The sequence below is a fragment of the Onychostruthus taczanowskii genome, unplaced genomic scaffold (assembly GCF_017590055.1).
Source record: "Onychostruthus taczanowskii isolate IOZ18803 unplaced genomic scaffold, ASM1759005v1 scaffold89, whole genome shotgun sequence".
NCBI classification, from domain to species: domain Eukaryota; kingdom Metazoa; phylum Chordata; class Aves; order Passeriformes; family Passeridae; genus Onychostruthus; species Onychostruthus taczanowskii.
Window position 1 is genome coordinate 675,045 of NW_024506882.1, and position 22,186 is coordinate 697,230.

General features: G+C 48.4%; 1 protein-coding gene across 2 annotated transcripts in view; it reads right to left on the minus strand.

Moving 5' to 3' along the window:
* Positions 1-22,186, minus strand: part of KSR1 (kinase suppressor of ras 1) — a 49,379-nt gene that overhangs the window by 22,333 nt on the left and 4,860 nt on the right. The gene's annotated exons all lie outside the window — the stretch shown is intronic.

Sequence of the window (22,186 nt, forward strand, 5' to 3'; positions counted from 1 at the left end):
TGAGATTTATCAAAAAGTGTGTGAATAGTGAAGTGATTCCAATTCCTGTAATGCCCAGAGCAATGCAAAGCACTGCCATTCCCAGGAGAGGCAATCCAGGACTGCCATGTCCTAGAAACTCAGCCATCCCTTTGCCTTCTCACTCTGCCCACCCCTGCTGAAACCAGAGGAGCCTTTTCACCACAACTTCCCAACAGGGCTCTGGAGCACCAGCCCTGCAATGAACTGGAAATCCCAACCACTCGTTCTCAGTACCTCTTTTTATATAAAGGGGCTGACAGCACTTCCTTCTTTCCACCCCTGCTGTGCTTCCTCTGGCCACAGCAGAGCAGAGCAGGACCAGCCTCGGGAGGGACTGGCTGTGGGCTCAGCAGTGCCTGGGCCCCAGTGGCTGCCACGCTGCTGCTGTGTGCCAGGCAGTGCCCAGGGGCTCTGTCCCTGCCATGTGTGCCATGTGCTGGGCCCCGTGTGACGGGCAGGGGCTGCTGCAGGCTGTGCTCTGGCTGCCCTCTCTGCACCAGCCCCTCAGCTGTGCCCTGCCCTGAGTTCCCCTGGCTCTGGAGCAGGGAGCTGGGATCCTCCAGGGTACTGGGATCCTCCAGGGAGCTGGGATCCTCCAGGGAACTGGGATCCCCCAGGGAACTGGGATCCTCCAGGCAGCTAGAACCCCCCAGGGAGCTTGGATCCTCCAGGAAACTGGGATCCTCCAGGCAGCTGGGATCCCCCAAGAGAACTGGGATCCCCCAAGGGAGCTGGGATCCTCCAGGAAACTGGGATCCTCCAGGGAGCTGGGATCCTCCAGGCAGCTGGGATCCTCCAGGCAGCTGGGATCCCCCAGGAAACTGGGATTCTCCAGGGAACTGGGATCCTCCAGGCAGCTGGGATCCTCCACGGTACTGGGATCCCCCAGGGAACTGGGATCCTCCAGGAAACTGGGATCATCCAGAGAGCTGGGATCGCCCTGGCAGCTGGGATCCTCCAGGCAACTGGGATCCCCCAGGGAACTGGGATCCTCCAGAGAGCTGGGATCCCCCAGGGTACTGGGATCATCCAGGGAACTGGGATCATCCAGGGAACTGGGATCCCCAGGCAGCTGGGATCCTCCAGGCAGCTGGGATCATCCAGGGAATTGGGATCGTCCAGGAAACTGGGATCCTCCAGGGAGCCCTGTGCACGCTGGGGCACACACGTGTCACAGGCTGCCTCAGTGCTGACCTTCTGCTTTCTCACTGTCACACGTCCTTTCCCACAACAGCCTGCCCACGGGGCTCTCCTGTTCACTGCCATGGCAGAAAGGAGCTTGCAGGTGCTGTCCCAAGGATTTTCCTGCTCGGGGCTTGGTTTAAATTTTCTTTCTTCTCAGTGTGCTTTTCCCCTCTATGGACACTGACACTGGGCAGGCTGGGATGAGTACATGGGCAAGGGCCCCTCAGGACAGGCAGAAAGAAGAGGCTGCAGGAAGTTTGTAGACTCAACAGCCCCCAGCATGCCAAAAATCAGCTTACACAAATGAGAAACAGCTTCCCAACTGTGCAACAGCTATGTCATGGAAAAGAGAAGGAAGACAGAAATCACCCAAGTCTTGTCTCTTAGCAGAGGCCACTCGAGAGAAGGGCCAATGAAGAGATGTGTTCTGATATACAAACTGCAACCACAACATCCAGCCCCAGGCAAGCAGCTCAGCGTGTTTGTGAGCCTGTACATGGAACTCCCAGGGCACTGGGGGATGTTGCTGCTGCTGCCCCTGGCTGTCCTCATCCTTCCCCATTCCTGGGCCTGCCACAGGGTTGCAGAGCACCTGGGGACAGAGGCAAGATTGCACAGTGATTTTGGAACTGGTACAGCCAGCCCTGATGGGCCTGTGTCTAAAGCAGCAGCTCAGCTCTGCAGTCTGACTGTAATCTGTTATTTTAGTGTAGGATCTCCCATCAGGCAAGATTTATTTTTCCTGGAAGAAGGATGAGCTATCAGCATACTCTGTAAAGCCAGAGCTCCACACTTCATTATATGGAACACTAATTACAGGCAAATGCCCTAAAAGCAGCACATGATCCAGAATAAAGCAGGGAACTGCAGGCAATGGAGGTGTCAGAATCTGTTCCAAAAACCACAGTGGAAGGAAAGGAGGGCTTAGCATCTATTTATAAATGAAAAATCACAAATTATGTAAAAGAAACTATAGAGAAAGTTGTGCCCACGTTACCCCATTGAGCGTGCAGTGTCACGAGGCCAGCACGCTGCTCGAGGCAGGATATCGCTGAGGTACAGCACTGCTCTTGCACTCCTCACAAAGTTCTGCTGGCCACCCTCAGAGTAACTCCAGAAGCATCACATGAGTAGAACAGAGCCGGGCTGCACTCCTGGCTCTGCCACTGACCAGATCTGTCTGATCAGGAGCAAATGCTCTCATGCCTCCCCCTCTCCCTGCACGCAGCTCTGCCTGCTCCTCCTGCAGAACTCCCTGGAGCAGGCGCTGGCCTCAGCTGTGTTGGTACTGCTTAAAAAAATACTGGTTCAAGAATTTCCCCTTCCCAGGTGTCATCCATAGCACAAACTCCTAAAAGACACTGCTGGAAGGGACTCTGTGCAGCATGGATTTCAGCGTCGAAGTTTTCTCCTTTGTTGGAATGTAACAAACTCCAAAATGGATAAGCACTCTGGCAGCACAGGTCTGAGTGTCTCAGAGGGCCAAGGCTGGTTTTTCCCGGATAACTCTTTCGCATTTACTCCTCAAGTCAAATTTGTTTTCCTCTAGTCCTATAAATAGTGTATTTGCATTCTCTTCCCAGCCTACATGCACCACGCTTCTCCCCTAGGATGAATTTCATTTTGTTGTTTCCTGCCCAGACTTTTTACTAAACTACATGGTTTGGCTTTAATAGCTGAGCTGTTGCAAAACCCTTTTCTGAGAATATAATAAAATTTCTGGGTTCAGTGACGCACATAAAAACCCACAACCAGCACACAGGTCTCCAACCACAAACTAGACTGAGATAAAGCCAATAGCAGCTACTCACTGCCTGCTTGCTAAATGGCACGTCCTACTCATCACAAATGGCAAACCCCACAGCAGGAGCAGCAATACTCCAACTGCCTTGAACCCACAGAGATGGGAAAGGACAAGGAGACAGACAGGATATGGAGCAGCTGGATCAGTGATTCCAGGGCACAGCCCTGCTGCCCTGCCTGGTGCAGCTGATGGCCAGGACACAGTGCTCATTGCTCTGAGAAGGGCCCATGCTGCCAGCTGCTCCTGATGCGTGTTCATCTCCCTACAGCGCCTTTAAAAGATCCCTTTACAGCACAGATGAGAAGCAGGTCCAAGAAGTGTAGGAGAAAACTGCCAAGCTTGTACTTTTTTATTTATTTCTGCAAAATAAACAGCAGATCTCTTGAGATGCAAGTCTGCCCGTATCCATGACCTCCAGCCAACAGCTGGGACTTCAGAGGATGATAAACAAAAAGCAAATGCCCACAAGTTTTCCAGCTGCACTTCTGCACACATGGCACAGAAAAGCATCTGAAAAACCAGATCACTGACATCGGGGTGCAGAATTCAGGAGATATTACAAGGAAGAAGGAAGAATTCTGTAGTCAAACTGCAGCCCAGGTATTTCTGACCTCTAGTTAACTGATCAGAAATCACATTCTAGCTTCTTCATTTGTCAGAGAATATTAGTAGTTATGCTGTCTAACCAGATAAATCAAGTTTCATGCATTTGGGGGTCAATTTCCCAAGCTTCTTGTTGATTATGTTTTATTCATGTTTAGAAAAGTGTTCATGTTCCAGAGTCACTAAAAGGCATTAAACTTAGACCTATTGCAGCCTCTGCACTTGGTCAAAAACCCAGTCTGAATCCAGTGCACTTGATCCAAATAAACATGGAAAAAGGAGCAAAGGCTAGAAGACTCCCCATTTCTCTGAAGCCTTCTGTGGTTTAGTCTCATGCTTTTAATCTGCATATCTTGAAATACTCCATAAATGCAGCAAAAATAATAATTTTCAATTGCCAAAAAAAAAAAAAAAAAAAAAAAAGGAAACCATAGCAGAGAATAGCAATTACAAACTAAACTTGGGGACAGGCAGAGGGAGGACTCTGCTGTACCAAGGTGCCAGCCAAGATTTCTTCAGAATATCAACAGTTGGAGACCAAGTTTGATTCAATCATACATTTCACAACCAAATGCCATGTTTTCACACTTTCACAGAACTTATAATCTGCTCAGTGAAGCCTGCAACTTTTCTTGTTGACTTGAAACATACGCAATGTTTAGAAGAGGAGTTTTGCAATACCCAAAACAAACAACTGTCATGATTTAATCAACAAATCAAGCACATGGTCAAAAGCAGATCCTATTGCTCCTGTGCCCGGAGATGAAATCTCAGGGAGCCTGGCAACACTGGAGGAGACAATAAACATGAGCTTACACGGAAACTTCCAAGGCTACAACCAAGTCCTGCCCTGCAATTTACCCAGCTGGTGGCTGAGGCTTTAAAAGGCTCAGATCAATGTATGGCCCAGCTCTTGCATGTGGTTAAGAGAAATGCAAATCATCTATCTTGCCTCAGACAGGAATTAATCAGGAAGGAACTCCTCTATTAACCTCCTGCCAAGGAGCAGCCCAGGGGGCAGGGAGCACTCCCTGAAGCACCCCAGCAGCTCCTGGTGCAGCAGGACACTGCGCTGGCCAGATCAGGATCTGTGAGGGATGTTCTGCATTTCTGCCTCCTCAAACAGAAGACAAAACTTCTGAACTGGAGTTTATCTGCACAGGGCACTGGGGAAAGTCAGATGAGTCATCTGAAGGCATCCAGTGAAAGTGGATTCCCTTCACACCTTTAGCTGACTCTTATCTATTCTCCCCAGTGCCATTATATACACAAACGCTATGTCAGATCAAACAAACCTTCTAGGCCACCTGAGCATTGAAGAGAACATAAAAAGGTCAGAATTGGACTTACCAAATCTGTCTCTGAAGTCATGCTTGGCAACCATGTGAGAAACTGATAAAGATCTCACCAGCTGCTGGAAGAGCAGCAGCATGTGAGGATATTTCAGGGCACTTTCTCAAAGCCATCCAGTTTAAAGTGAAAAAAGGGTGCAGCAGGGTTGATCCATGCAACAGAAAGACCTAGGATGTCACTGTTACACAGCACACCGAGATCTGGGGCAGAGCCTGGGCTCTGGAGAGCTCAAAAAGCCCCTGTGCAGGTGCTCACACAAGGAACCAAGCCCTCCCCTGCGAGGCACCCACCACAGCCACTGGAAATACGGGGTCAGTGCCTGCTCTGCCTCAGGACCTACCTCGGAAACAGCCTCCAAAGCAGCCCTGCCCCTGTGGGTTTTGGAGAGAGGAGCACCACAGAACTAACAAGTCCCCCAGATCCCACACTACCCGTGTGGGAATGCCAAACTGGTGGAAGTAGTAAACACCAAAGAGGTACAAATGTTGGCTGGTTCTCCAGCTGGGACTGAAATCAGCAATGCTGAGCATGTCCTGAGCAGAACCTTCCCCCAAAAGCAGGAATCAAGGCAATCTCAGGTGTGATCAGAGTGCTGCTGAGCCTGAACACGGTGTGGGCCAGAGGGGTCTCCAAGGAATACACCAGGATAAGTGCCTGAGGAGGGGACTGGAGCAGGGCTGAGGAACCATTGCACAGAAAGAGTGCCGAGGTCTCTGCAGTGTGGATGGGGGATCACAGAACACAGCTCCAGGCTCAGCTCTGCCAGGGATCTGCAGGCACAGGACAGGCTTCTCTGTGCTGTGCAGCCAACCATCAAACCAGTTGTGCTCCAGTGAGAGGGTCTGCAGGGCCCTTCAGCTGACAGCAGCCCAACCGTGCCTGCAGCTCTGCCCGCACAGCCCTGAGCTGCTCCTCTGCGAACTCCAGCTCTCAGCAGCTGACTCATCTGAATGCCCCCAGCTATCTGGATGGTTATCAGCATCTGATCACAGCATCACCAGCACCAAATGCAGCCTCACTGCAGCCTCAGAAATTCTCATTTCAGAGAACTCCTCCTTGTGCCTGTAGGTATAAAGGTACCTGACAAGAGTGTGAAGTGTTCCCTTTCTAGTACAGGGAGAATTGAACCACTGCCTGGTTTTGACTGGTTTAGAACCAAACCTGCTTGCTTAAACTGAGAGAGTGGGTCTGTACCCTTTTCACATGACATATGCTCAATTTGCAGTGAAATCTGATCCAAACCTGTTCATAGAACACTTCGTTCAGCCACAGAGAAAACCATCTTTCCCATCTGTGCTTCCATTGGGAACAGTCACATAATGCAGGATTCAGCTGGAGAGTCTCACAATCTCACAAATTTCCAAACTACCTTGAGATCAGCATGAAATTTGAACAGCTCTTTCCAAGGCAAGCACAGGATCTGCACAAGACCCAAAGTACGAGGAAGAGAAGCAAAACACTTCATTTCAAGGAACTATTTGTATCCTAAAAAATTAGGTCACTCCATTTGTCACCCACATGGCTTTGCCCTCAAAACCAATAGAACTGAAGCTACTAAAGGATGACATTGTGACCTGTATTTTCACCAGCAATGCATGGTAAAATAGATATCAGACAAAATATTACAGAGAAATATCTGGCAACAAAGTCATTTGCTTTATTTGAAGTGGCATCTGAGAAATAAAGGGGATCACTTACTCACACGTCAGCCTCTGACCTGCAGCCTGTGGAATTCATTCTCTACTTGAACCCAGCTGACTCATTCAGCAAGCAGCTTGGCAGTGAGCAGGACACCTGTCCAGAATGGGAGCCTGGTTTCTGTAGTTTTAGCTGTGCTGAAGCAGTAGCAGAGCCCTTGCTCGCCTGGGTGCATCTCCTATCCCCCCCTGCCCTGATCACACAGGTGCACTCACAGGCTCCAGTCTGGAGGTGACTGCTGTGCTGGGCCACAGGCACAATGCCCTTGAACAAGACTGGCTGCAGAACAGTGACCCCGCTTTGAGTGCCACAAACACCTCAGGAACATCAATATACTCAAAGGACACCATGCAGTAGCACCTTGTTAAAGACATGAAAGAGGAAGAAGGATTAAAATAGTTTGCACAAAGTGAAGGAGCAGCTCTGAAAAGGGTCCATGAAAGCTCTCTCAGCGCTCTGCTCTAAGCAGTGGCTCCCAGCAGCAGGGACTCTGAAAAGCAGAGGGTGTCAGAAGGATGCCAGGCATGGCACAAGCCCCTGGGTGGCAGTCCCACCATGGAGCATCAGTGCCAGCCCTGCTGCTCCTGCAGGACCCAGCTGTGCCGCTCAGGGACTTAGGGCGCACTTGTAACAGAAAAGGAAATAGTTCTCAATGCATTGCTAAACAAACCCTGCAAAACAGGACCCAGCACAAGCCAGCAGGAAAATGTGCAGGCAAGGTGTGCTGGAGGGGAGAAGCCTTGGGAGAAACTGGTCAATAAAAGCACAGAGAGGTACAGGGGTAGGGAGAGATGGAACACCAGATGGATGGATTTTCCTTTGAACCCTCAGTCATGCCTGAGGCTGACACAATAGCCACTGCCCAAACACTACAGTGTTATTTCTGCTTTGTCAAATGATGCAGACAGCATCATTTCTGGGTCACTTGGAGGCCACATACCACTCTTTTTCTTCTCCCCTCTTCTCTTTTTCACAATCCCAGCAACTGAGGCTGTAAACATTCAGTTGAGGCCTTCCCAGCTAAGAGTGGGAGGATGAAACTGCACAATCAAGTAGTTCCCTGAACCTCATAACATAATTCTCTTCAAAGATTTCATCCCAGCGAGGCATCCGAGCCTAATGCAGCTACAAGAACAGTCCTCTGCTAAAAGATCAGAGATTTCACACCCACTGAACACTAAAAATGAAAGCCTTCCCCCTTCCTTTGCAACCCGAGGACACACAAGTGTAACAGAATGACTGAGAGCACTCTGCAGACTAAGAACTGTACTTGCCATTTGCTGAGCACAGCGCTGCTGCTGCCACATCAGATCTGCAGCTCTGCTCCTCTCAGCTCTCCAGCACCAGCGAGCTTCTCCACCTCAGGCACGCTTCATCAGGCTCAGCTGTGCCTCCATACGGAGCACAGCAACCTGCTCCTGCCCTGAGCCTCTCCTGCAGGGTGCTGCCCCTCCACACTGCCCTACAGACCTGCTCCTGCCCTGAGCCTTCTCCACAGGGTGCTGCTGCTCCACACTGCCCTACCGACCTGCTCCTGCCCCGAGCCTCTCCCGCAGGGTGCTGCTGCTCCACACTGCCCTACCGACCTGCTCCTGCCCCGAGCCTCTCCCGCAGGGTGCTGCTGCTCCACACTGCCCTACCGACCTGCTCCTGCCCCGAGCCTCTCCCGCAGGGTGCTGCTGCTCCACACTGCCCTACCGACCTGCTCCTGCCCCGAGCCTCTCCCGCAGGGTGCTGCTGCTCCACACTGCCCTACCGACCTGCTCCTGCCCCGAGCCTCTCCCGCAGGGTGCTGCTGCTCCACACTGCCCTACCGACCTGCTCCTGCCCCGAGCCTCTCCCGCAGGGTGCTGCTGCTCCACACTGCCCTACCGACCTGCTCCTGCCCCGAGCCTCTCCCGCAGGGTGCTGCTGCTCCACACTGCCCTACCGACCTGCTCCTGCCCCGAGCCTCTCCCGCAGGGTGCTGCTGCTCCACACTGCCCTACCGACCTGCTCCTGCCCCGAGCCTCTCCCGCAGGGTGCTGCTGCTCCACACTGCCCTACCGACCTGCTCCTGCCCCGAGCCTCTCCCGCAGGGTGCTGCTGCTCCACACTGCCCCACAGACCTGCTCCTACCCCGAGCATTTTCCAAAGGGTGCTGCTACTCCACACTGCCCCACAGACCTGCCCCTGCCCCGAGCCTTCTCCACAGGGTGCTGCTGCTCCACACTGCCCTACAGACCTGCTCCTGCCCCGAGCCTCTCCTGAAGGGTGCTGCGGCTCCACACTGCCCTACAGACCTGCTCCTGCCCCGAGCCTCTCCTGAAGGGTGCTGCGGCTCCACACTGCCCTACAGACCTGCTCCTGCCCCGAGCCTCTCCTGAAGGGTGCTGCGGCTCCACACTGCCCTACAGACCTGCTCCTGCCCCGAGCCTCTCCTGAAGGGTGCTGCGGCTCCACACTGCCCTACAGACCTGCTCCTGCCCCGAGCCTTTTCCACAGGGTGCTGCCCCTCCACACTGCCTTACAGACCTGCTCAGGCTCTCCATCCCTCACGGAGCTGGTGCATGGCCATTGAGCAGGGGATGGATTTACCCTGCTGTGAAGAATACCACACAGACTTCTCCAAGTACTGCAGGTAAACAAGTACCTGTCCAACCCTGTGAAGTCCTACAGAGGCAAATGCAGCCCAGACATAACACTAATACTCTGCCTCTCTATAATTATTCAGTATCTTGGCAAACCCACTGGATCTCTCCTCCCATTAGAAAACAATTACCCCCCACCCCTGTAGGCTTTCCAAGGCAAGCAAGTGACAGGGAGAAAGACCATGGAAGGCTCAGAATGTGGAAAGGAAGCACCAGGCCATGCTCTGGGAGTAGGGGCTGTGTCACAGCCCATGGATCTCTCTGTAAAATTCAAAACTTAAAGTGCCTTTAAAGAGAATATCCTCCATAGTTTTTATGATGGCACTAATCATTCTCACACATCTCTGACAGAACTCTCAGGTATATTTGACTGATGGTTCAGGAAGTGGAAATAAAGACACCAACAAGCTGTGCGTGTGTAAACTTAGAACCTAAATAAAGGAGAGTTTACAGCAGACAATATAAAGCCAGACATTTCCTTCAGCAAGATCAGGAAGAGAATGACTAATTGTAGATCCCCGTCATATTCCTGCACTTCCCTTTCCTCATTGCAAGCCTCATCCTGCAGGTCCTCAGCACCTCGAGCTGGCACAGACAGTGAGCTCCAAGGCAAACACCTTGGATGAGGTCTGGACACTCCCCAGGACAGAACTGAGAGGTCTTGGAAGGAATGAAGCTCCTTCAATGGAGCATTTTGCTGCCCAGGATGGCGTCCCTACTCCCAAAGGCTTTTTCCCATTTTTCTTCCCCTGCCTTCCCAGCGATCTTCCTTTTGTCTTACACATTTCTTTTTCTGTAGCCTCAATAAAATACAAGCACAAACCTCCAGTCTCTACCATTCCCTCACGTACTGGCTGGGGAAGGAGACAGATTAGCAGATTGTTCTCAGGCTTATTAGCACACCAAGGGAAGGAAACAAAAACACAACAAAATCCAATCCTCTGCTTGTTTGACTCAATTATTTGAGCACTTGCAGAGTTCCACCTTCCCCTCCTCCACGGCACACACTGTTCCCCAGACTGCTGCCGGGCTGGGCTTTGGGGAAGAGGTTTACACAGAAAAGTGTTAAATCTCTGCAGGAGCAGGTTGCAGGTCTTGGAGCTGAAGACGTTCTGTCTCTGCACCCCGGGAAATCTCAGCTAAGAAACTGTATTCTCTGAAATGCTCCCAATTATTTGGTTTCTGCTAGAAAGAATTGAGCTATTTTGGCAAGGACTGGGGTCACATTTCTCTTTTCACAGACACTGAGTGAGAAAGCTGCCATGGCTCACTGCTCACATTTTGTTTTTCAAAAAATCTCCTTGGGGCTCTCTCTTACTGGTTCACATTTGCCTGCAGCAACCATGAGAGGTTTCTATCATTAGTTAAATACAAATACAGGATTTAGAGTGCAGACACCTGAACCCAGACTGCCAACCACGAAAAGAACTTTTCTTATGACCCTGAGACTTTCACCCAAACCATGCTGTGCCCACTTAAAAAGTAGAGGAAAATACAGCTGCTGACCCAGTAATAGCTGTATGAGGAAAAATACAGAGGGGACTGATATGCAGCAATTGGCCATACACCAGACAGTTCTGCAACAGCTACCTGGCATCATACAGCAGCCTGGAAACATTTTAATCAACACTTGAAAAAAGATCACAAATACAAAGACAACAAGCTCCAAGCTCAGCATCTTTCAGGCAGGTACAATATCCATTACTTTTGTGAATTTCCACAGAAACTTCACACACCACATTTGTCTCTGTACCTAAGCAGAACAGGAGGTTGGGGTTCGGTTGGTTTTCCTTTGGTTTTGTTAATTTAAGAGAAGTGTATTGTAACAGTTGGCTAAAACCAAGTTTCTCAACCAATTTTCAAAGCATTCTATGGAAGCAAATTAAAGTTCTCAAAACATATACTTAATAAAAATCGACATTAAATGTACAATGGAAGAAAATGTGCCAGTTCAGAATCAGAGTTTAAGCACTTTGCTTGTGTATCCAAAAATTATTTTATGCAGAATTTGTGAAAAATCTGAGCCTGACATTTTTACTCCAGTTGGGGGTTGGAAAAAGGCTTTTAGAGCAGCAAAGCTCTCACATTTGCCATCATTTCCACAATTCAGGAAAAAATCTAGAGCATCAGACTGTAAGAAATATTTCTAAAACCTTATTTATACACTTGTATGCTTTCATTCCATTTCTCTTTTCATGCTCTACAGGCTCTTTATGAAATACTCTTCAGAAAACTTCTTCATCACCCCTCTGCATTCCTTGTTCTGAGTTGCATGCCTTTTGTCTTAAAGCATCTCCTTGGATTATGTGCTGGAGAGAAGCTGAGCAGGCTCTGGGTTCAGGGCTTCAACTGCCCCTGCTCAGCCCAGGAGGGACTCACAGGAGGGACCCATCGACCAGAAACACACAAAACCCCAACTGCTGAGGAGAAAAGAAAAAGCCATTGTAACAGCCTGTGTGCCAGTCTGTCATGGAAATACTCTCCTCCCAAGGAGCAGGGGAAACACAAAGGGATTCTGTGTTGCATTTCTCTGCCTGCCAGCGGCACAGCTCTGAGTGCTGGATACAAATTCATGCCACAGGAGCTGAGATTTTTCACTGCAGCCAAGCAGCTCTGCTTCCATCGTTACACAAAGATCTCTCATGGGTTTGTCCGACTCCTTTCATTTACAGTACTTCACCTCCATCTCTCCAAAAGGAACATGGATAAGTTAGGCATTACTGAAAATCCTGGATCCTGAGAATGCTGTAGAAAGCTGCAACGCCACACCTGTACAGTGGGAGACTCTAAATGCCACCGCTACTCTACTACACCTCCTGCCAGGTGTGCTGTAAAACACTACTGGGAGTAATTCTTTCTAGCACTCCTCCAGAATACCAGTGAAGGCCTATAAATGGCTAAGGGATCCAGCAGATCTGCAGACAGCTTCTTACCTGTCTCACAGGCACAAAGTCAGTGCCCACACTCAGCTTTCCTAATACTTGTCTTGTCTGAAAATAGAGCACGAGCAGCTCAGTCACTCTGAGGATCTCCACAAATGCAAAACTTACAGTGCTCAGCCATCACAGGATGAGCATACAAAATAGCAGGATTCCCTAAGTATCAGCAGTCTTGCTTTACAATCAGCTTCTGAATATCTTGAACAAAAGATATTCAAAAATATCTTGAACAAAAAGAAAAAAAAAACCTTTGTACCTCCATTCCTCCTTCATAGATAGTCTTATTTCTCTTTTGTGTTTTGGCAAAGGAAATTTATAAATTCAACTAGATTGTTTACAGTATAATCTTGAAAGTGCAAATAATCAGCAGCACATTATTATTAGCTTTCCAGCTGTGATGTCATTCAAAGAACACTGAAGTACTGAAGTTATCTGAAACTTCCAGATGCCCTGATTTCCCTGAATGCTGGACGAGGTCCTGCCCGTGCTGCCCGTTCCCCCAGCAGTACAGTTGAGCCTCGTGCTGGGTTAGGTTACAAACACAGGCATTTGGGAGCTCAGCAGAAGCAGTCTGGCTGCCCGAGCTCTGGAGCCCATTTCCATGGCCTGCCTGCAAAGTCCCTGCATGTCCAGTCTTGCCTCTTCAGCACAGCCACAGCCAATCATTTCCTTCAGCTGAAAAGAGAAAGGCAGAGGACTGAGCACAGTCACCCAGAAATGGGAAGCTGTAGCATTACTCACTACCTTGAGGACTTGCCTGCTCTTCCTTTTCAATTACTCAGCAGATGTTCTCAAATCAGTTACTCAGTTCCTACAGCACCTGCCAAAGCCCAGTTTCTCGGGACACCATCCAGGCACGGAGCTCAGCGAGGCACATCCTGCTCCCCTCCGGCAGCCGGGCGCTGGGAGCGAGCCTCGCCCGCTCGCTGCTGGGCACAGCCCGGGGAGGATCCCAACCACTCCATCTCAGAGCTGCTTCTGAGGGCTGCTGCAACAAAAGGGCAAATCTACCCCCATGAAGGAAAATGCTGTTTCCAAAAAAAGCCACAGTTTTTAAAAATTCCAGTTTGCCACATACACTACAGTCCCCCGTGCCAAGGCTCCATGTTCAGTTCTCATGATGAGACTCAGGAATGGGAGTTTGCTTCAAGTATTAATACAGAGGTGGGGGCTTCTGTCTTGTCTGGGGTATTTTGTCTTCTTGCAGAGAAAACAGAGTAGGGACACGGCTGAAAAAAACGAGCATTAAAAAAAAGTCAACTAGGAAATTGCTTAACTGGAATGTGGCAACTTGCCACATTCTCTTTTAAAACAGCAAAACAGCTTTATTTTAACAAGCTGCTATGAGATTGTACTTTGGGATTGTCAGGAAGAACAAAATACACTAAACCCCACTCTATTCAAAATGCTTTGAACCTATAACCCAAGATTTTAAGAGGGAAAAAGAAAAGCTTTGGTATGTTCTGCCATGTAGTGGGATCGGAGATTTTCAGTTTGCTCGCCAATTATCAAGAATGCTCCCAGAGCAATGTGTACAGGCACTGAGACACAAAATACAGGACTGGAAAAGCTGTGAGTGCAACTGAGTTTCAGCTGCCAGGTTAACTGGGTCCCTCACAGCTCAGCTCTAGGAGAGACTCCTAAAACAGTTAAAAAGTAAAATGGTTTCAGTGGATTGCATGAGCCTTATCTTCCCTCCAGGACTGGTGATGCCGTTTGCCAGTGAGTCTGCTTCCAGGGTCAGCTCTCTTTCCTTCTCAGCAGCACCTGTCCAAAGCCCCGTCTCTCTGCAGCTCCCCATCCTCAGGTTAGCACTCCTGCTCTCTCAAGACCAGGAACCTCACAGTCTCAGACTAACCTCTCTGCAGATCCTTCCTGAAAGCCCAGGACCATCCCACTGATGGAGGCAGTATAATTGCAGTGAGAATGAAGGATTACTTGAAGAAGTTTGGGTTAAACGTGGGATGTGGGGAAAGGCTGTGAGACAGAAGATGGTGTTGCAGAAAAATTTTATTTATGGCCTTTTCCCTGCTTATATTTTGAAGTTACTGGGATGAGCTGTGTGTTCTACTCTGCTCTAAAGCTGCTGGTCAGCTGCTGGGTGTCTTTGACTGTTCAGTGAGGTTTTGTACTGGACTAGTTCTTCCTTCCTACTCCTCTGCTACTCTGCAGGGCCACAGGCAGAGCGAGCAAGGCAACAGGAAGAGCAGGAGTGTAGGAGTCACCTCTACAGAGACAGAGCAGGATGTGACCTCTGCTCCCTAAAGGGTCTGATCCTCATATCTGAGCTGGTCTCTCCCTAAAGGAAAGGCTGTAGCAAGGACCAAGTGAAGCTGTTAATCTTGAGTCAGAAACTAAATTTAGTTATATCAGTGGCACTTTGTAGGAGGAACTTAATTATTAACTACAAAGAAGTCAAATTATTGACTGTTCTGATGGATGCTTGCTAAAGGAAGCTTAAACACTCCAGTATTTGACGGAACTTCAATTCTGCCAAACTATCTCACAAAGTGCTGGTGCTGCTCCTACCTGGAAGGATCCAGCTCCTGCAGCCTTGGAGCTCTGCTCAGGTAGGACAGAGTGTCTGGAAACCTGTGAGACCTGTTTGTCCAGCCCAGAGGTTCACCTTCCCCACTGGCTGTGCAGGCCTACTGCACTCTGAGTTTAACAGCCTCTGACCCCAGCTTGCTCCATGGGCTGCCTGAGCCCCATTTCCCAGGGCAGCACAAATTCAGCTGGAACGGGCAATGACAGCCAGCCACCACAAGTTAGTCTCATCTCCACACACAGCTACTGAGCTGTGCAAAGTGTCTTTTCAGCCTCAAATCTTAACAGAAGGCTGTATTAGTGTGCAGCAAAGTACAATTGAGGGAGGCTTTACTTCTGCTCACTTGGTGCTCCCATCCTGGCTGTAGTTACACACGGATTGCTGCTGCTGGGTCTGCACAAACACCAGGCATGGTTCCCCAACACTACAATTTCATACTTTCAGGGAAATTATTCATCTAGTTAAGCCCCTTTAATCTCCAGTCTCTCTAAGAGACAGTGGCAATAACTTCTGAACATGCCTGCCTTCTAAATTATCCTAGATCCTGTCTACAAAGGGCTTCTGTAGGATCCTGGATAAAGAGAAAAAAGGCATTGCAGTTAAGATGACCAACTCAAAAGACAAAAACAGGGAGCTCCCACTGCTGCTTTAGAGCTTAGTCCTCCATGTGTATCTTTTTCTACTTAAAAAAGGGACCTTACTTAGTCCAATATGGATGAGTGCTGAACAAGCTTCTTGCAGTGCTTCAGCTCCCACTTGCTCTTCCTGTTTAGCTGAAACCCTTGTGTATGAAGCTAAGTAAAACTGACCTAGAGGTTGTTTATGCTTTCAAAGGGTATATGGTCTGTGCTGGAAATGAGTACCTCGATCCAGCCTGACTCCCTACTACAATAATAACTGGAAATGAACTCTGGACCATCAGTTCCCAACCACTCTGGGTTACATCACGTTGCACAAGGAATATCCCAGCCTGGGGGAGGGGAAAGCTCTCAGTGACACGGAGCAGCACCTTCTGCTGCAAAGGCTCTCCCAGCAGCTGCACAAGGCTTGGGACCAGGGATGATCCATATGGGACCAACAAACAGCAATGGCAGACAGAGAGAAGAAAACACCTGTGGGTTCCACGGCAGCTGAAAGGAGAGGAACCACTATAAAGCCTACTACTATGCAGTTATCACTTGAACGTGAACCTTGAGACTCGAAAGTAACCTGTCAGGTGTGTGCTCCAGATACCCAACCCAGATAAGCAATGCTAAGGCTCCCTTTGTCTGCCAGCCAGGCCACCTGCAGCAGCAATATGAGAATTACAGGGCAATAAAGGTGCAGTTAATTCCCTTCTTATCCCAACTTCCACATTGTCCTGGCCCAAACACTAAATGAAATCAGGACTAGAAGCACTTTCTCTGAAATGAGTCTGCCCTTGCTACTTGCCAAGAGAAGTCAGAAAAGCCTCCCATGAACAGGCCCACTGCTTTCAGTTCCTCTCAGTGAGATTGTACCTACTCAGCTTTCACTTGCCAACATTAAAAACTCCCTCCTCGTCTTTGGTCATTCTAGAGAATGAGGAAGGATCAAAGGATGGGCTGAGTGTGGGCAATGTCCCTCTTATTGCAGAGGGAACTGCAGAGTACACAACTTCTCACCCTATTGTCCCTTCTGAGGAGCCTGTGAAGCATGCTGACACATCCAGGATTTCAACACAATTAAATTGTAAATTAGTCTTGTCCTTCACAAAAGGCTCATGACACACAATAATCTCCAACGAGCTACAATGACCTGCTAAATTCTCTATTGGTCTCTTGGGGGTTTCCAGGACCTCCCTGTACATCATTCCCGGAAGTCAAACAACTGCACTCACCCACTGAAAGAACGCGCGGATCGGGCAATAGTAGGGGTCGCTTTCCTACACACAGTTCTTGATTGCCAGCTGCACTAGTAGCTCCCTATCAGCCCCAGGAAAAGGTCCAAGCACTTAAAAATTCAGAGAAGGAGCTTAAGAGTAATTGGACTTTAAAGCATTCCTGTAATCATTTCAGTGGCAGAGATTTCAGAAACAGATGTGAGCAAATAAAATCTTCATACAAACAGTGACTGTTATTTCTTAGTGGGTAGCAGCACTTTCTTGTTATGGATGAGAGCATCATATAATAATTTCTTGCCACATACATGGTTCAAAAGGGAGAAGAACAATTAAGTGTCAGTTCTGGATGCTAAGAGAGAGCTGAACAGTTATTGCTGTAAACTTCCAGGTGTGCTTGGGTGGATGGCAGCCTCATGCTGGGGCTGTCTCATGCAGCATGGGAGCTGAACTGGCAAAAGAGCAACGTTGCTGAAACGTGCATTCAACAAGATGAAAAATGAAAGGTTATCTTATAACTATAGAATTTCTACCAAGAGTCAGGTGAAATAAGGCACAGAAAGAATCCTTCTGTATTCTAAAAATATCCACTTTCTCAGTTGGTTATCCTTTGCTATGTGAATGTTGTTTTTTAGTCCCTTGCTCATTCAAAACACACTTTAACATCAGACCAAGTCTGAAGACAGTACAACAGTACTTGTGTTTAAATAGCTGAAGCTTCAAGTGGGGGTCAAGGCCATGCTGTTTAAGGTATTCAGCCTTGAAAGGCACTTATAAAAGAACTGAGCCAGCAGAGACTAGAGCTAAATTCAGCTCTTACCCTAGTTTTAACCTGCTTCAAGTCCTTTGTTTTCAGTACAGTCACACTCATTGCTACTCCTGTAAAGGAAAGTGGGCTCACATAACCCGACATTCATCTGATGTCAACTGGACAACCCCAAGGAACACAAGTGGGGTCCTCAGTCAAAGGCAGCTCTACTCTTTGCTACAGATGTCACTTACATGATACCTTTAGCAGACCAAGTGTTCCATCAAGTGATACGGCTGTAAATAATTCACCAGCAACCCCATAACACTTGATTAAAACCTACTGAAAGAAGATCTAATTAAATTGTCTTTTAAAGAACAGACTTGATATGACAACTGTGTGAAGGGCAGATGGCAAGCAGAAGCTCACTGGAACATGAGAAAATCATTTAGAGGACAGTACTTGGTAGCCAATACTATAAGCTTTGCAAGGCCGTTGGCTTTAAAGCTTTGTATCTGCTGTGAAATATAGTCTTATTAAATAATAGTTGGACAATACATTACAGAAATGTAACAGCTACCTTGCTGGAAATTATATGTGCTTTGAGATAAAGCAACACAGCTCACAGAAGACTTTTCCATGTCTTTCAACTTCTGAGGAAGAAAAGAGCTTTATTTCATACCTCCAATCTAAGAAGAGATATGAACACAAAGCTAACATCAGAGAGTCAAGTATAAATCTAAAGTAGCCCCAAAGTTCAAATGCAGTATCACCCTGTTCAACGTTTTCCATGAAAACAAGAACTTACTGAAGAAAATACAGATTTTTGTCCTCTGTGTAATGAAGTCCATTCCAGCTGGGGGAAGAGAATCTACTGCTCAGAGACAGACAGAGAATGTACTGCTCTACAGGCTTTCAAAGTAATTAAATGTGATCCTGGTGCAGGTACCTGAGATCAAAGCAAAGCTGTGCCATGGTACCCACCCTGACCTCCCAGAAGCCATGGTCTGTTTGCAGTCAGTCGGATCTTAGAGAAAAAGCTCTCAAAATTCTTTTTCCCAAAGAAATGAGTGTTTCTTAATGATAAATTTCAAAATCCCTCATGCATCAGGGTGGCTCTCCAACTTACCCCATATTCTCTCTCACAGAGTTGGAGGTTAGATAAATCTCAAGCCAGAGCTACTTGCATGAGGAGGCTGAAGGCTCAGCACTTAGAAGAACTCTTAAAGAATCCAGAGTTGGAGGTTAGATAAATCTCAGAGCCACAGCTACTTGCATGAAGAGGCTGAAGGCTCAGCACTTAGAAGAACTCTTAAAGAATTCCAGCAATGCAGAGACTTGCAGAGCTCACTGATGCTGTTCCCACACCACTGAGGCTCTGTGAGGGAAGCTGACAGACCATGCTGCCAACCCACCATGTAAAATACAGCCTGAATGTGGAGACTTTATTCTCTGCAGTATAAAGAGGCCATGCCTGCAATGGCAGGGACCTCACAGCAGGCTCCTCGTGTCAGGAATACAGGAAGACTGAAAGGGCTGAGCCAGCCTATTTATGTGGAGGATCCAGGACGAGTGAGAGGCAGGGATCAGACCATCAGACCATGCATTTCCTCACGTGTTTCCCCTTCCCCTCTGCACCTTGGCTTTCCAGCTGCAGGAAAGATCAAGCCAGAAGTGTGAAAATTGCTGAGTCAGGCCATGTCTGTGGGGCCTCGCAGAGGCTGTGACAGTGCCGGGGCCAGAGGACAAAGCCTGGTGCTGAGGCAGAGCTGAGCAGACACTGCAGGGTGGGGACAGGCAGGACACAGCCACTGCAGGCACGGGCAGGAGGCACTGGGCAGCAGGGACATCACAGAGCCCTGCCTAGCAAAGATGAAGAACCAGAAGCATTTTGCATTAAGAGAAAGAGGATGGAGGTTAAGCCTAGCAGGATTTAGCTGGTCCTGGCTAAGTTAGCATAAGGGAGACAGCCAGAAATGAGCATGGGTGTCTCTGTAAGCTCCCCTGCAGTGGTATACTCCTCTTCTGGTGTACAGCAGTAGATTCTAACAGTGAGAAACGTGTCCTGTTTTGGCACAACAGTTCAAAAGGACATTGAAAAGTCTGTTAATAAAATGCTAGAGGCAGGATCTACCCCTTTACTAGATGAGCATCTGGGCTGACTGAGGAGAGGAGCTGCAAACAACACTGAATCTGATCTGCACTCAGAGTTTTACACTTCTAGCTGGTGCTGGCCTGAGCCACTCAGATCTGTCTCTAAAGAAATTATGGGAAATTGAAGGTAGAACTCTGTGGAAAGTTTCAGTTTTGCTCATAAAGACAAAAGGCCTGGAGTCTTTTGCTTGGCAGATAAAGAACAGCTTTTAAGGAGACATCTAAAAAAGTCAGGAAGCTTTAAAAAAACAAAATCTCCCTACTTCAGCTTATTTTAGAGGAGCTATGTACTGTATTTCAAAGCAGGATTTAGTCCTCTAGCTTGCTCTAGAAATAAAAGGGAAAAACTGGAGAAGAAAAATGCTGTTCTGGAGAAGAAAAATGCTGCTAGAAAATCGGTAGGAACCAGGTGTGGAGAGGTTGTGCAAGAGCACTGTAGGCAGCATGAGGGGCATGGACACACGTCTCCCCATGACTGCACTCACTGACAAACCCATCACCTCCCCTAGTAGTGTCTTTTACTGCTGATGGCCAAAAATCAGTGTGTCGTTCTCAATCTGTAAAACCTACTAATTATTTCTTCTCTTCAGTTTATAAATAAAACCTCACACTGGAACCTGCAGGCCTCAACAATAACCCATACACAGTAACAACGAGGAGCTAAAGATTTCTTTTCCAGATTTAGGTTGCTTCAAACAGAAGTGAAAGTTCTTTGATAAATCAACAAACCCAAGTTTTAGAAGCATGTAAGGAGAGCAGAACTGGGCAGGAAGGTACTAACTCATCACAAAAAGCTTCTGAAGATTTGCAAGGCCCCAGCCCTGAGGCTCCTGGCTGCATGCTGAACACTGGGGTCAATGACCGGCTCTGGTAGCATCAGATCAGACCAGATCAGAGCCTGGATCTGCTGCATCCCAGCAGCATTCCTCAGTGCCACGTTAATTACTGCTCTAAAGAGAGCTCACAGCCTCTGCTATTAGAGCTCTTCCATGTGGGATAACTACTAATCATCCTATCAGGGGCACTGCATAACCCTGACCAGAGCATGATTCTCTACTCTGCTGCTTAAGTGTCCTGTGATCCTTCCCTGCTTCCCCAAGATGCACACAGAACCAGCTGGATGTTCTCACTAGGCATAAAAGGAATGAGAGACCTGTCCTCTGCTCACTTTAGAATATATATACAAATTACAAGTGTATTTTACCTTTAAAGACAGGTTTTGAACAGTCCTGAGCTCAGGTGTGTAAGTCCAATGAGATTTGGATCTTTCATCTGCCTCCAGCCTCAAGAGCTCGGACTTCAGCCCTCTGTGCTGCACTTAGAGCAGGATAAACACCAGACACCAGAGCCTGGGCTCTGATTCCCTCAAACCCTAAGAGCAGGGCCTAAGCAAAGGCTTGAGTTTCCACCTCAAGAATGCTCCAGGGCTCCTTTTAAACAGGTCACGCAAAAAGCAGGTTTACAAGGAGGGCAGGGAGCCGAGCCCAGCACAGGTGACTGTCACCTAGCACAGCTGCAGCAGTGATTACCTCTTGTCCTTGCAGGTGTGCAGTGGGAGCACGGCTGGCTGGGACACGCCTCGGGGATCTGCAGGTGGCACAGGAGCTCTGTGCAGCCCTGGCTTAAGGCAAAAGGCCTCTCTGACCACCTGTAAACTTTGGTGCTTCCCAGTTGTCCTCCCACAAGCAAGGCAGGGTTTATCTAGTTTAACTGGGGACTGATCCTGTCCTAGATTCCAGGGGCTGTGCCGATGAGGACTGGCTGCTAAGCCAGGATGCCACACTGTTTCCTAATCATGTGCTAGTCTGACTAGGTGCAGACTCCCAGCACCAAGCAGGAATGCCCATGACACTTCCATGCACAACTGCTCACAAGTCACGTGTTGGAAGAACTCCCCCTTTCTTTTGGAGCAGGTGTGTTTCCAGATTCAGAGAGCTTCTGTTCCCTGTATTTGCCTGCTGTGGCAACTCTGTGCTGCTGGTAGTGTCAGCTGTGTGGGATTACTCCATAGGAGTGAGAAATGAGCAGGGAGGGAAGTCTGAGAGCTGGTTGAGTCAGGATCATCCATACATCACTCTGTGCCTTTCACCACAGCAGTAATCCAGCCAGTACATTCTCCAAGCCCCCTAACAGTGGGAGATAGCCAGGCTTGCTTTCAGCACCATTTTCCTTCTATTAAGGAAAAAAAAATCCCTCTAAGCTGAAATAGAGGGTAAGAAATATTAATCTTAAAAGAAAGATGAGGGTTTATCCCTCAAGCATCTGATAGATTACACTTAGTTGGAAATATCATTGTAACAGACACTATTCCCTAAATAATTTGGTATGTTACCTGACTTCTTTGTTAAGTGTTCCTATTTATGACCAAAGCAGGTGATAAATTAGTGTACCCAATGCTGACTCATTGCTGTACATCTGTCTCTAGCATGCAGCTGGAACACTGATGGGGGCTTTCCTTGTGTGAAATGCAGTTGACAGCACTGGAACTGGAGTAGCAGCCCGAGGCCTGCGCAGGTGGGATCTGGGCAAGCTTGGTCACAACCAGGAGTTCAGCTGGACACAGCTGGGGCTCATTGGCTACTTCCCTGATTAGATCAGTTCTGTGTTAGTTGTATGCAGAGAGCGAGGCACCACAGGCCGTGCGT